Source organism: Triturus cristatus, chromosome 3_2 (genome assembly GCF_964204655.1).
Source record: "Triturus cristatus chromosome 3_2, aTriCri1.1, whole genome shotgun sequence".
NCBI lineage: Eukaryota > Metazoa > Chordata > Amphibia > Caudata > Salamandridae > Triturus > Triturus cristatus.
Window position 1 is genome coordinate 410,404,537 of NC_140584.1, and position 13,769 is coordinate 410,418,305.

General features: G+C 49.3%; 1 protein-coding gene across 2 annotated transcripts in view; it reads right to left on the reverse strand.

Moving 5' to 3' along the window:
• Nucleotides 1-13,769, reverse strand: part of LOC146857453 (protein argonaute-1) — a 278,878-nt gene that overhangs the window by 139,111 nt on the left and 125,998 nt on the right. The gene's annotated exons all lie outside the window — the stretch shown is intronic.

A 13,769-nucleotide genomic window follows, 5' to 3' on the forward strand; every position in this document is an offset into this window, starting at 1 on the left:
TATTTTTAAAACGGACACATCTTCATACCGTAAATATTCTCAGCTCTGAGGCAAAGTGTTTTCATCACCACTGGTTTTCTTTTAGATATTTTGGGGAAAGTTTATGCAGACATCGTGCAGTAGCAAAGAACTATGACCTGACCACGAAATGCACCAGCACACTCCTTACAATGATATACACTCCTGATCTGAGGCAGAAGCAAATGAGTTTGACCCGCAAATTCTTAGAGTGAGTGTTAATTAGTCTGCCCAGATCATAAGCGTATTCTTTAAGCCTGGTGTGAAATCACTTAAAGTCAGCATGAGGTTTGTGGTGTGTAATTGACAACTAAGAATATATTAGTTAATACTGTACCTCACTTTAGCCTTTTTAACTCACTTTAACTCTTACATTATTCAGTTTATTCAGTAGTTGATCATGTGTTAGCCAATCAGCCTGCTTCTGTGTTAGCACTCCATCAGCCAATCAGAATGTGACCCCATAGCTTTTTCTGCTACTGATAACTTCATCTTAAAGTACTCTTTACGATGACCTATCAACTGAAAACGGCTTAGGCTCCATCGCAATTTTTTAAACGTAAGACTCCTGCTGCTTCCATGATGCATGTTCTAATAGCATTATTGAATGTTATAGACGTTATAACATGACATATGTACTTGTAAAGCGCACATTGACCCAGAAGGGCCTTTTGGCACTGAAGAACAGATATTTATTGTACCCCAACTCAATGGTACTCATTTTATCAGCTTCAGAAGGATGAAAAGCTGAATGGACCAGTCGGGATTTGAACCTCTGACCACGAGGTCAAACATAGGCCTCTAAGTGGACGCATTAGTTCACTAAGCCACCAGACACAGCACTCTTGTTTCAAGGTACACAACTTGCCAAGCAGGCAAATATGTCATGATAATGCCTTCCAGAGTGGCCCTTATTGCCCTACATGTTTCCGTTGAGAATCTACATTCTGCAAAGGTATCAAATGCACCACACAATAAATCCCAAAGAGAAACAGCTGCCTTTAACAGACGGCTCAATGTGTATATCAATCTTGCTTTTTAGATAGCATTATTCACAGCTTTTGCTAATAATTAATAAATCAGAATGGCAGAGGATGCCAGTGGAAACCTGCAAATCCTCAGTTTCTACTCATGCATTGGCTGTGGGATAAAACCTTTACATAGCTGCAGGGCACTCTGAGGTATGCAGATCATATGGAATGGACATTTGTGATGCATGTTATAGCCAATGTCCTTTCAATTTTTCAAGTTAACAAAATGTTTATGATGCAGGGAGTATGTATATGTCAAAACATCTGTCACGGTTTCCTGTGCCGCCAAAATTAAGGATATATAGAGGCCAGTAGATAGTTATCATTAGGATGTAGTTTTCATAAGAGCAGCATTTTTTCATTTGCCACTTACTTTGGCGACGTTTGATGTATCCTCGTGAAATTTGCAGAACTTGTTTGCCACTCACTTCAGCTGCTGTCTTAAAAAGTTTGTGGTGATTAGTCAAGCGGGGGCTGAGAAAAAGCGGGGTCCCAAAATGCTTTTTCTCCACATTACTTACAATAGAAAACTTTGGGCACGTCTACAGCCCAAACTGCTGAACGGAATTACACCAAATTCGGCAGAAAGGTAGCTCTTGGTCCAGAAAGTGCCCTTTTTGGTAAATGGTGTAAATCCATTTAATAGTTACTGAGAAATGTAACGATTTATAGGATATACAACGGAGGACGAGGTGGAGCCGCGACCCCTCCCGATCTCGAGCCTGAGATCCGATTGGCTGCCACGCTTCAAACCAGGAAAAAACTAAATATGGCCATTTACAACTAATGCTTTCAGTATGCATTCCATTACAACGCGGTCGTTACAATGACCACGTTGTTTCTACGCGATCCATTACATCGCAAGTCGTTTCAATGACTTGCTGTAGAGGGAGCGCTGGACTTAGGAATAGTGTTAATTCCTATTCCTACTCCAGTTTGCGCAACAGCAGGGAAGGTGTTGGATTTAAAATCAAAAACATTCCCTGGCGTTGCACGCCCCCTACAGCAAGTCGTTGATACGACTTGCGATGTAATGGATCGCGTAGAAACAACGCGGTCATTGTAACGACCGTGCTGTATTGGAAGCGCGTTGTGTTGACAGCGTTGTAAACGCTGTTTCCCAGAAAAAACATATTAAAAAAAGGAAAAGGGGGCAGGGTAGCTAACCCCCTAGGCCTCTTGTGTGAAGGGGGGTGGAGGGGGGCGGAATCCTAGGGCTAAAAAAGGATTGTTATTTGTTGAGGAGAGTCACGCTGGATCTGTGACTCCAGACGAAAATCGTAACAAAAAAAACCAAAGCTCGGTCTCCTGCGCTTCGTTTAATGTAGGCCCCGGGTGGGCCAGGTCCCGGGGGTACGTTTAAATCTGTAGAAGGGGGCGCATGGGCCCCCTCCTAGAATACCTAAAGCCACCACCTCCTCTGGACATTTTTTTATATTTATGCGAGGGTTTCCCTGACAGCAACCACCGCGCCCTGGGCACTGTCACCTCCCCAGGGCAGATGAATTATTTTATAATGATGTGGGCAGCCCGCGCAGCCCCCCTTCACAGCCCTGGGGACGCCACCTCCCCAGGGCTACATATAACAGTAACGCGGGGCCATGTGGTCCCCCGCAGCCCCGGAGAATGCCACCTCTCTGGGGCCCACCATATTTTTTTTTAAGTAATGTGGGGTGGCCGTAGGGCCTCCCATACTGCCCTGGGAGAGGGCAGTATTGTCTCAAATGACATCACTGATAAATCATCCACAGAATCTATGATGCACCCACTCACACTTCTATGTAATCTTTCATACACCCACTCCAACTTCCACACAACCATGCTGAAACCCATTCACACACCCATACCAGTACTTAGACACTCACTGATTCATACATCAACACACACATCCACACAATCACGCATACAGCCACTCATACACCCACTGACTCATACAGCCACTGACATTTCCACTCATACACCTATACAGCCACTCACAGTCAGTCACCCATAGAGCTTCACACACCAACTCACTTACTCATAGTCAATCACACAGCCACTTACCCATACAATTACACACTCACTCATACAGATACTCACTCACCTATACAGTCACTGACACCAGCATACACTCACCCATACAATCACTCTCACATGCATTCACTTAACCATACAGTCACTCATATTGCCCATCACTCACCTATACTGCCTTTCACATACCCAGTTACTCGCCCATATACCACTGACACATGCACTCACTCACCAACACAGCCATACACACACTCCCTCACCGATACAGCTCCACACACACTCATTAACGCATACAGCCACTGACTCACCCACTCACTCATCACCCGCCCACCCATAGAGGTACCATAGAGGTACTCAGACAACCAATCACTCACCCATACAGAAACTCACATACCTACTCACACACCCATACAGCCACTTAGACACCAACTAACCGGCAGATACAGACATTCACACAACCAGTCATTCACCCAAACACTCACTAAGACAACTAATCACTCACTCGTGCACCCACTGAATCATCCAATCAGGTACCCATACACCCACTGATCCACCAATACACCTTGGTATATATATTTAACACTCATAAACCTTTTAAAAACACTCACAGTCACTGCATGAGGTCGTCAGTGATGTCATTTGAAACGTCATTAGTGATGTCATCAGTGATGTCACTGACCATGTAATGAGTGATGTAATATGTGAGGTCATAAGCACTGCATTGCGGGGACGCAAGTTATAGTTAGCTCACTAACTACAGTGGCTGAATTTCTTTGGTTTTGTACGAGCGACACCCGAGCATAACCATGAAGTCTCTGCAACCGAACGTTTTATAATTCCATTTCCTAACTACAACCTCCTTGTAAACATTGGTGTTTTTTTTTTGCAGTAAATGAAAATATTTTCTTTCTTTCTCTCTCTCTCTCTCTCGCTCCTCCCATAAAAGTGGAGGTTCCCAGCATATCTTCCTCTTTCTTTCCTGCTTCAAGCAGCTAAGTACTTTAAGTTTCTCTCCTTGTTGCATGCCTTAACGTGTATTTCATTTTGTTTGTGATTATTCCACTTTGACTGACGGCTGCTCGCCATCCCTGTGTTGCCGCAGGAACACACTCCAGCACTCTATTTGCAACAGCCTGAAAGCCTCAGTACTGCATGAGTGCGGTGAGGCTGGCTGCCTCTAGAGGGTGCGTGTCACATTAGGACGCCTCTTGTTGCTCTAGGGGAGACGTGCTGCCCCCTGTATCAACAGTAATTGGCGAGCTGCACTCCAGCGGAGCCCGCACCTCTCCCGAGCTGCCTGGAAGCCCTGACACCTGTGAAATATGGGTCTGTAAAATTCCATATTGATACAGCCCGTACTCCTCATATTCAGGCAGAGCTTGTTCATGCCATAATGCGCTTTTGAGGGGCTGGGCCCAGGCAATCTCACAGACCCTACGTCGAGTGGGTGACTCAGCCCCAGGGCACTGACCCCATTTTTGTGCTCAGTGCGTTCAAAATATAAACTAGCTAGCCCAGTGCCATATTAGCCTAAGTCCTACTCTAAAGCTACATCCAGCCACATGCTGCAACAACCCCTTTGCTAACAGGCCTCTCCCTGTGTTAATAATTTGAACAAGTACATGGAGGAGGAGTCCCTACAGGTCCTTCCCCTAGATGATTCATTTTGCAAGGTGTTATACGCCTCCACTCATCAAGCGGTTGCATCCACCATGGAGCCTGTGGAGCACCGCTTGATGGAGCTAGCCTACACCTGCCCTATACCCCTAAACCTCCTTGATGACTCCCACCCTGTACTGGGGCCCCCACCTACGAATAGACGCGCTGTGAAGCACAAGAGCGTCTCTAGGTTAGATTTTGGAGCTTTTGAGCACCTTAAAAAGGCTTTTCTAACACACTCTATGTCTGCCACTATGGGTGACACCTTATATGCCCCTGATGAACTTACTTTCTCCCCTTGCCCGGACGATGACAACAACAGCGATTCACCCGATGTAGCAGCCCCGTCGCGACCATGGCACCCCTCCCCGGTTGTGACCCCATCAAGTCCCTCAGACCATCAGATGCAGAGGAGACCTTTAATATGCTAGATCCAGAGGATCTTATTTATCCCCGCTCGTTGGAGTGGGCCACATCGGATAAATTCGGCAAGTATGTGGCAAGCCACCTACGGAAACCTTTAGATAAGGAAGTCTGGGTGTGGGTGCAGGCTGAATGTCCCGTCCCTCTCTCTAAGGCAAGGTGGCGCTCACGCCAGAGCCAGACACCAGGATGGCCACCTTCCTACAAAGACATATAAGGGACCCCAAGAAAGGGACAGATAGGTTCTGGCGCTCCTGTCAGGACAAACGAATAGTTTCTTACCTGTCGGTGTAGTTTTGCAGCTTGAAGATCTTTCTGGATTCACTATGCTGTGCATTATTCCGCGATCTTGTGGTTGGGTCCGGATTCGTAGTCTTTTCTTTTTTTTTTTTTTTTCTTTTTCGTAGCCCAGGTGGGCGTCGACGTACACCATTTGGTGCACCTCCCGTGACGTCGTCGTGCTTCCTGCGGAAGTCCCACCTTTGGGGCGCCATCTTCGGGTTCTTTTTTCCTTTTCTTTTTTTTTTTTTTTTTTTTAACCCTAGGCGATTGATTAATCCTTCTTGTTCCTTTATCTGTATGTTTGTATTTCTTTGATCTTTCCCATTTTACCCCCTCTTCCTCCAGCCTCATCTTCCTGGCGGAGGTGGGCGGGTTCGCTAGTGAATCCAGAAAGATCTTCAAGCTGCAAAACTACACCGACAGGTAAGAAACTATTCGTTTTGCAGCGTGAATCTTTCTGGATTCACTATGCTGTGCATCGATTTTGTAGCGGTTTTCCTACTTCTGTGGCGGCTGGGTGGTAGATGAGCGTTGGTCGTTGAAAATGTGCCGAAGCACCTTCTGTCCAACCTGTGCTTCCTTGTTCATCTGAATGTCCACGCAGTAGTGTTTCGTGAACGTGTGCACAGATGCCCAAGTTGCCGCGAGGCATATGTCCTGGATGGGCGTGTTCGCCAGGAAGGCCACGGTGGCCCCTTTCTTCCTTGTGGAGTGAGCCTGCGGCCCCTCCGCTAGCTCCTGTCCAGCCTGTTTGTGGCAGAATTGAATAGTGAGGGCAATCCACCTTGCGATGGTGCCCTTAGTCACTGGTGTACCCATGAAGCTAGTAGCAAAGGACACAAACAGCTGTTTCGACTTCCTGAGTTCCTTGGTTCTCTCCATGTAGTGCATCACCGCTCTTCTGGCGTCGAGGGTGTGCAGTGCCTTTTCTGCGTTTGTAGTCGGGTTTTGGAAGAAACTTGGTATCTGGATAGCCTGATTTATGTGGAACGCCGACACTACCTTGGGCATGAAGTGTGGGTCCGTTCTCAGGACTATTCTATCTTTGTGAATCTGAATGTAGGGTTCCTGCAGCGTTAGTGCTTGAAGCTCGCTCACCCTGCGTAGTGAGGTTATGGCCACCAGAAAGGCTGTTTTCATAGTCAACATCTGCAGTGTGGCCTTGTGAATGGGTTCAAACGGTGCCTTCATGAGCTCCGTCAGGACCACATTCAGATTCCATGCCGGCGGCGGCAACCTTTTCGGGGGGGCCATCCTTTTGGCTCCTTCCATGAATCTCCTCACCACCTGCGAGCTGAAGAAACTTCCACCTTTTTCACCTCTGGTGTAGGCCACGATGGCCGCTAGGTGTACCCTTAGTGAGCTCGAGCAGAGGCTACTCTTTAGAAGGTGTGTGAGGTACCTCAGTACTGTTGAGTCTCTTGTCATTCTGTTTTGCAGGCCCTTTTTCCGGCACCACACAGTGAACCTCTTCCATTTTGCGCTGTAGCATTTTCGTGTAGTTGGTTTCCTCGCCTCCCGTAGCACTCGCATCGTGCTCGGCGGCAATCTTAGGTGCGCGAACTCTATGTCTTCAGGAGCCATGCCGCCAGGTTGAGGGTCTCTGGCTCTGGGTGCAGGACCTCTCCGTTTTGCATTGAGAGCAGGTCCTTCCTCCTCTCGAACCTGTATGGGTCGCCTTGTGCCATTTCTTGAATTTGTGAGAACCATGTCTGCCTCGCCCACTGCGGAGCCACCAGGATCAGGGTCATGTTGCTGGTTCTGCACTTGTCGAGCACTCTGTGCAACAGGGGTATCGGTGGAAAGGCGTAGGCAAATGTCCTCGACCAGCTTATCCATAGGGCATTTCCCTTGGATTGCTGATCTGGTTGCCTGGACGCGAAGCTTTGGCATTTTGCATTGTGGCGTGTTGCAAAAAGGTCTATTGTGGGAGTCCCCCATATCCGGAAGAGTTTCTCCGTTTCCTGGCCATTGAGCTCCCACTCGTGTGATGCTGAGGTCTGCCTGCTTAGCCAGTCTGCCTCCACATTGTCCTTCCCCGGTAGGTGAATTGCCAGTAGATCTATCCTGAGAGGTATGGCCCATCTCCAAATCTCCTGAGCTAGGGATGAGAGCGGGAACGACTGTGTCCCCCCTTGTTTGTTGATGTAGAACATCGCCGTGGTGTTGTCTGTTTGGACCAACACCCTCTTGTTGAACAGGTGCCTCTGGAATGCCTTCAGGGCTAGCAGGATTGTTTTCAACTCGAGGTAGTTGATATGGCGGACCGCATCTGCTGGGGCCCATAGACCCCTCACTCTGAGGTTGTCCATGTGCGCTCCCCATCCCTTCTGCGATGCGTCCGTGGTAATGGTCACTGTTGGGATTGGTGGTGTCAGGCTTCTCCCTGCTGTTATGTTGCCTCTGTTCCACCAAGTTATCTCCTCCTGCACTGCGTGCGTAACAACCACTAGATCCTCCCAGCTTCCGTTTGCTTGTGACCATTGTTGTTGTAGCCATTCCTGGAATGGTCTCATGTGCAGGCGTACATTCGGCACCAGCTGGATACAGGACGCCATCATCCCCATCATCTTGCTCACAGCCCTCACTGTCAGAGCTCGCCCCTTCTGGTAGAGCTTCGCCTCCTTCAGTAGAGCCTCTGTCCTCCTCTCGCTGGGCACTACTGTACTGTTGCGGGAGTTGATCTTTGCCCCCAGGAAAATCTTCACCTGCTCTGGTTCCATCGATGATTTTCCCCAGTGGATCGAGAATCCCAGTTTTGTGAGGGTGTCTGTTACGCGTTTTGCGTGCCTCTCGCACTTTCCGCGTGAGTTTGCCTTGACCAGCCAGTCGTCCAAGTAGGGGTAGACATGTATTCCCTGCCTTCGTAGGTGCGCCGCTACCGCCGACAGGCATTTTGTAAAGACCCTTGGTGCTGATTTTAATCCGAAGGCCAGGGTCGTGAACTGGTAGTGTTCTTGTTCGATGTTGAATCTTAGAAGGCCCTTGTGCCTTCTGTTTATTGGGATGTGAAGATAGGCATCCTTGAGGTCCACGGTGACCATGAAGTCCCCTTCTCTTATCTGTGGCAGAACCTCCTGCAGTGAAGTCATTTTGAACCTTTGCGTTCTGATGAACTTGTTTAGGTAACGGAGGTCTAGTATGAGTCTGAGGTCTCCGTCTACCTTCGGAACCACGAAGTAGTTTGAGTAGACCCCTTTGTTGCGTTCTCTGAACGGCACTGTCTCTATGGCTCCCTTTTGCAGGAGTTTCCGCGTTTCTTCTCTGAGTATTGCCAGTTCTTGGGCCGATCTCAGTCTTCCCCTTGGTTTCCTGTTTGGAGGTCTTTTCTCCAAATCTACGCAGTACCCGTACTGCACAACGTTCCGTATCCACTTGTCTGTGGTTATACGCCGCCATTCCTGAAGGTAGAACCTCAGTCTTCCACCTACTGGTGTCGTATGCTCGTAGGCTCTTGAATTTTCTCTTCCCCCTGATGACACTTTTTTGCGCCTCACCCTTGGGGTCCTGACGAGGGTAGGCGTCCTCTTGCGTGCTGAGTCACTTTGTCGAGGGCTGTTCGCCCCCTCTCCTCCTTTGGCCACGTCCGTTCCCTCTCCCGCGAAAGGACTGGCCCAGAGGTTGATATTGCCAGTTTTGCTTCTGTTGACCTTGTCCGTGACCTTCACCCTGCTGACTTTGTTGGAACGCCTGGTGCGACGTCCCCTGCTGGCTTCCTCCCCTACCGTAGGGTCTTCGAGGGATTTCCTCGCCTCATTCCCCTCAGCTGTAGGGCCCCCATGGACCTCGCCGTCTCGTTTTCTTTTTTCAGCTGGGTGAGCTTGTCGTCCACTGTTGCTCCGAACAGTGTCTCTCCATTGAAGGGGGTGCCAAGGATGTTGTTCTGCACTTCCGGTTTGAATCCCGAGATTCTTAGCCATGCATGCCTCCTCTCTGTGACCCCTATGGCCATGAGTCTTGCTGAAGTCTCTGCCCCATCCAACGCCGTCTTTATACAGGAGTTGGCGATGTTTTTGCCTTCATCTATCAGGTGAGAGGCTCTCTGCCGGAATTCTTCGGGGAGGTGCTTTACTAACTCCCCCATCTCATCCCAGTGCTGGTACTGGTGTCTATTGAGGAGTGCATTTGAATTCGCCATGCGCCAGTGCATTGCGGCGTTCCTCTCGACCTTTCTTCCTGTGAGGTCAATCCTCCTGCTCTCCTTATCCGGGGGTGGGCCCGAAGTTGCTGGTACGTTGGCCCTTCTCCTGGCCGTGGAGGCTATGATGGAGTCCGCGGTCACGCTACCCTTGATGTAAGGGGGGTCCAGGGAGGAGTGCTTATATTTCTTCTCTGTCCTGGGCGTGATCGACCGGCAGGTTGCAGGTTCCTTGAAGGCTTCTCTCCCCTGATTCATCACGCTTTGTAGCATGGGGAGGAACTGGCTCCTTGTCTGGATGGGGAGCAGTGTCTCGACGAGAAAATCGGCTTTTGGTTTCTCCTCGTCGAGTTTGACGCCGAAGGCCATTGCTGCGCTCCTGACCACCATATTGTAGACCCCGATGTCGTCGGGTGGCGAAGGCCTCGAAGGGTACGTGTCCACGGGCTCCTCCGGGTTTTCGGTGTCGAGATCGTGCCATTCGACGTCGTTGCTGGTAGATGCCGCCGATTCGTAGAACGACCGTTGGTCTTCTTCCTCGGCTTCTCCCTCATAATAGGGTTCTTCTTCCTCTTCGAGTTCCCTTGTCAGCCCTTCGGCGTCGAACTCGTCTTCGACCTCCTCGACGTCCGCTGATGGAACCGTTGGAATCTTGAATTCCTTCATTCTGGCGTCGAACTCCTTCTTTCTTTGAAGGATGTTCTCCATTTCGGCCTCGAGCCGCCTCTTCTTCTTCTCCATCTCGGAGATGCTTTCGGCGTCGACCGCGGGTCTTTTCGATGAACCTTGCGTCGACGTCGAACGTTCTTTCTGCGTCGATCGGCCCGTTTCATGGGATGCTTTCGACGACCCTTGCCTTTCGGCGTCTTTCGGCACCGGGGAGTCCTTATCTAAGGATCCGCTCGGCCTCTTGTCCGTGGTTCCCCCTTTGGACGTCGAAGTTTTCGGCGCCGGGGCTCCCTTCGTGGACTTTGACTCAGATTTTCTCGAGTCACTCTCGTGTTGTCGAGGTACTTTTTGTTTTGCGCTCGACGATTCTCTTACCTCGTCTTCTTTTTTCTTGTCGGTCTCTACGACCGTGAAGTTTTCGGCTGTCTCGGCGACGTTGTCCTCGTCGTCTGAGGAGAGGCCCAGAGCGTAGAGCGTCGGGGGCTTCCCCTTGCCGTCCATGCTGGCGTTGGCCCTTCTCTGCCGCTCTCTCACCCTGAGTGTCTTCGGCGCGAAGGCTGAGCAGGCGTTGCAGTCGATACTCTGGTGATCGACCGGTAGGCAGAGGTTGCAGACCGGATGCTGGTCTCTCTGCGCGAACTTGTGGTGGCAGTTTGGGCAGAACTTGAATGGCGTCTTGTCCATTGCGCTCAGGGTCTCTGAGCGTGCATTCTCCAAGGCCGTCGAAGAAAAAGGGCGCTGGTCCTCCTTTCTTCGCGCTCCTGATGAAATCTTTTCCTTTCCTGATATCTTCTAGTGTTTCTATCGATGAAACTCGCTTTTCTTCCTTCTTCCTTCGAGTGTAATTCTGGAGCTTCCCGATGACGATCCAGACCCAACGGCGGAAAAAAGAATCTGAAGATGGCGCCCCAAAGGTGGGACTTCCGCAGGAAGCACGACGACGTCACGGGAGGTGCACCAAATGGTGTACGTCGACGCCCACCTGGGCTACGAAAAAAAAAAAAAAAAAACAAAGAAAAGACTACGAATCCGGACCCAACCACAAGATCGCGGAATAATGCACAGCATAGTGAATCCAGAAAGATTCACGCTGCAAAACTTCTAGATGTAAGTGGGCCCCTCACTACAATTCTTGACTTGGCAGAGGAGGCCAAGGCCTCGGGCTATCGGGTCTCCCCGGAAACCCTCTCAAGCTGGGTGCAGCATGCTGTGATATTATTGAGGAACGCCCCTCCTGCCGAGAGGCATTGCTCTCTCTTACTCAAGGTCAGCCCTAAGTTGGGGGATCTGGCTATGTTGGAGGCAGGGGCTGTGGCGCAGGGAGGGCTCGACATGAAGCTATATATCAAAGAGCTCATCATGTTTGTTGCCACATTTACCTCCCTGGACAAGGGGCAAGCGTCTATAAAGAAAATATTCCACCCCCAAATTTTTGTTGGGGCCGGCCGTGGCAGCAGTCGCTCGGTTGGCCGCTTTTATACCCAAGTCCCTCCAGGAGGCTTCAAGAAGACTCAGTATCAGTCCCATCAGGGAGAGTTCTTCTACACACACAGGGGACAACGGGGACGTAATTGCAGAGGATCCTCCAGAGGGTAGTTCCACACCCAAGCAGGTGAGAGTTCACCATTCATCCTGACTAAAAGGTGGGGCGGGGGACAGACTGGCCTGGTTCAGTCAAACTTAGGAGCAGTTAACCTCTGACGTGTTGATTCTACAGACATACAAGGGTTTCCACATAGAATTTAATGGGACCCCAGTTCACGATTCATGGCCTTGTACGCTGGTTTTTCCAGAGGATCAGGCAGCCTTGATAGATCAGGATGTTCGGCTTTGCTGCAAAAAGACGTGATTACCCAGACCCAATTCCACTCAGCGATTTCCTCAGCAACATCTTTTTAGTGGAAAAGAGAGATGGTGGGCAATCGCTAGTGATAAATCTGAGAGTTCAATGGATGGCTGGTCTATCACCATTTGAAGATGGAGGAAATCCATCTCTTGCACGATCTTCTCTGCCCAGACGACTGGATGGTAGAATTGGACTTAAAGGATGCATACCTGGTGGTCCCCACATTTCCCCCTAACCACAGGTTCCTCCAATTCAGATGGTGAGATCAGTTTTACAGGTTCAATACTGTTCCATTTGGTCTTTCCTCTGCCCCCTGGCGCTTCACCAAGTTGCTGACACCAGTAGTGGAGAACCTCAGGTCTCAAGGGTTCTGTCTAATAATATACTTCGACAATCTACTTCTCCTAGATCAATGTGCGAATCGCTTGGAGGAAGAATTGCAGAGGACAATCCATTTACTGGAACATCTGGGCTTCATCCTCAATGAGCGGAAATCACTTTTGGTTCCATCCAAACAGACGTTTCTAGGTTTCGTCATCGACTCGGTAGAAAGGACCCTGAGCCTGCCCTCCTGGAAGATAGTCAAGATTGGCAGAGAACTGCAAAGAGCTCTGCCCAGACCAAGAACCTCCTTCCGGCAGGTGGCCTGTGTGGTGGGCCTGCTGTCTTCTTCCATACAGGCGATCTTCCCTGGCCCTCTCCATTACAGGGCTCTCCAAAGGCTCAAGGCCCTGCAACTCAGCAGCAAGGGCTTACAGTACTCAGAACAGATCCCCTCACAGAGGAGGTCAAGGACTAAATGTATTGGTGGCTGGCACACATGGAGGTCTGGAATGGAAAAGCCATATTCGGTTCTGACACAAATATAATTATCAAGTCCGATGCCAGCAAATCAGGTTAGGGTGCATGCTGCGGAGAATCCTTTACAGGAGAAAAATGATCCGCAGAAGAATAACTCTACATCAATTGTTTAGAATTCATGGCAGGGTCAGTCGCAGTCAAATGCTGGACGAAGGACAGAGTGCAGTGCGCTCCGGAAGATAATATTGCAGCGGTTTGATATATCAACCATCTGGGGGGCACCAGGTCCAAGGCTCTGGCAGGCGTAGCCAAATACTTTTGGGCCTTTTGCCTGTCCAACAACGTTTCTATCACGGTGGACTATCTGCCTGGGGTCTACCATAAGGTGGCAGACTGGTACTCCAGACAATGGTCCGACATGACTTTATAAAAAAAATATGAGAAGGGCTCCCACGCGACCTATATGCTTTCACTATAGGCTCACTAGAGCTCTATGGGCTGCCCATTGCTAGACATGACAAGTGATACAATTGATTGGCATTTTAATATATTTTGAAAGTCATTCTTATTTTTTAAATTTCTCTGATTATACAAAAATTAAAAACATATTTGTGAAGCCACAAGGAATTAATTAGTGCAAATATAGAATTGTTTCACCTAAAAATACATATCACAATTATTTTAGTGCATTGGAACAGTTTGAAAAAGGTACATGTATATTGAAACATTTAGTATGTCCCCCGAATCAACCACACAACTATCCTAACCTCTCACACACCACCACACTAACACTCTTTCATCACATACATGGCCTACCCAGCCTAAAATCTCATACAGCGATGGTAATCACGGAGACAACACTTCAAGCAATATCTGCGATCGTGTTGCAAGC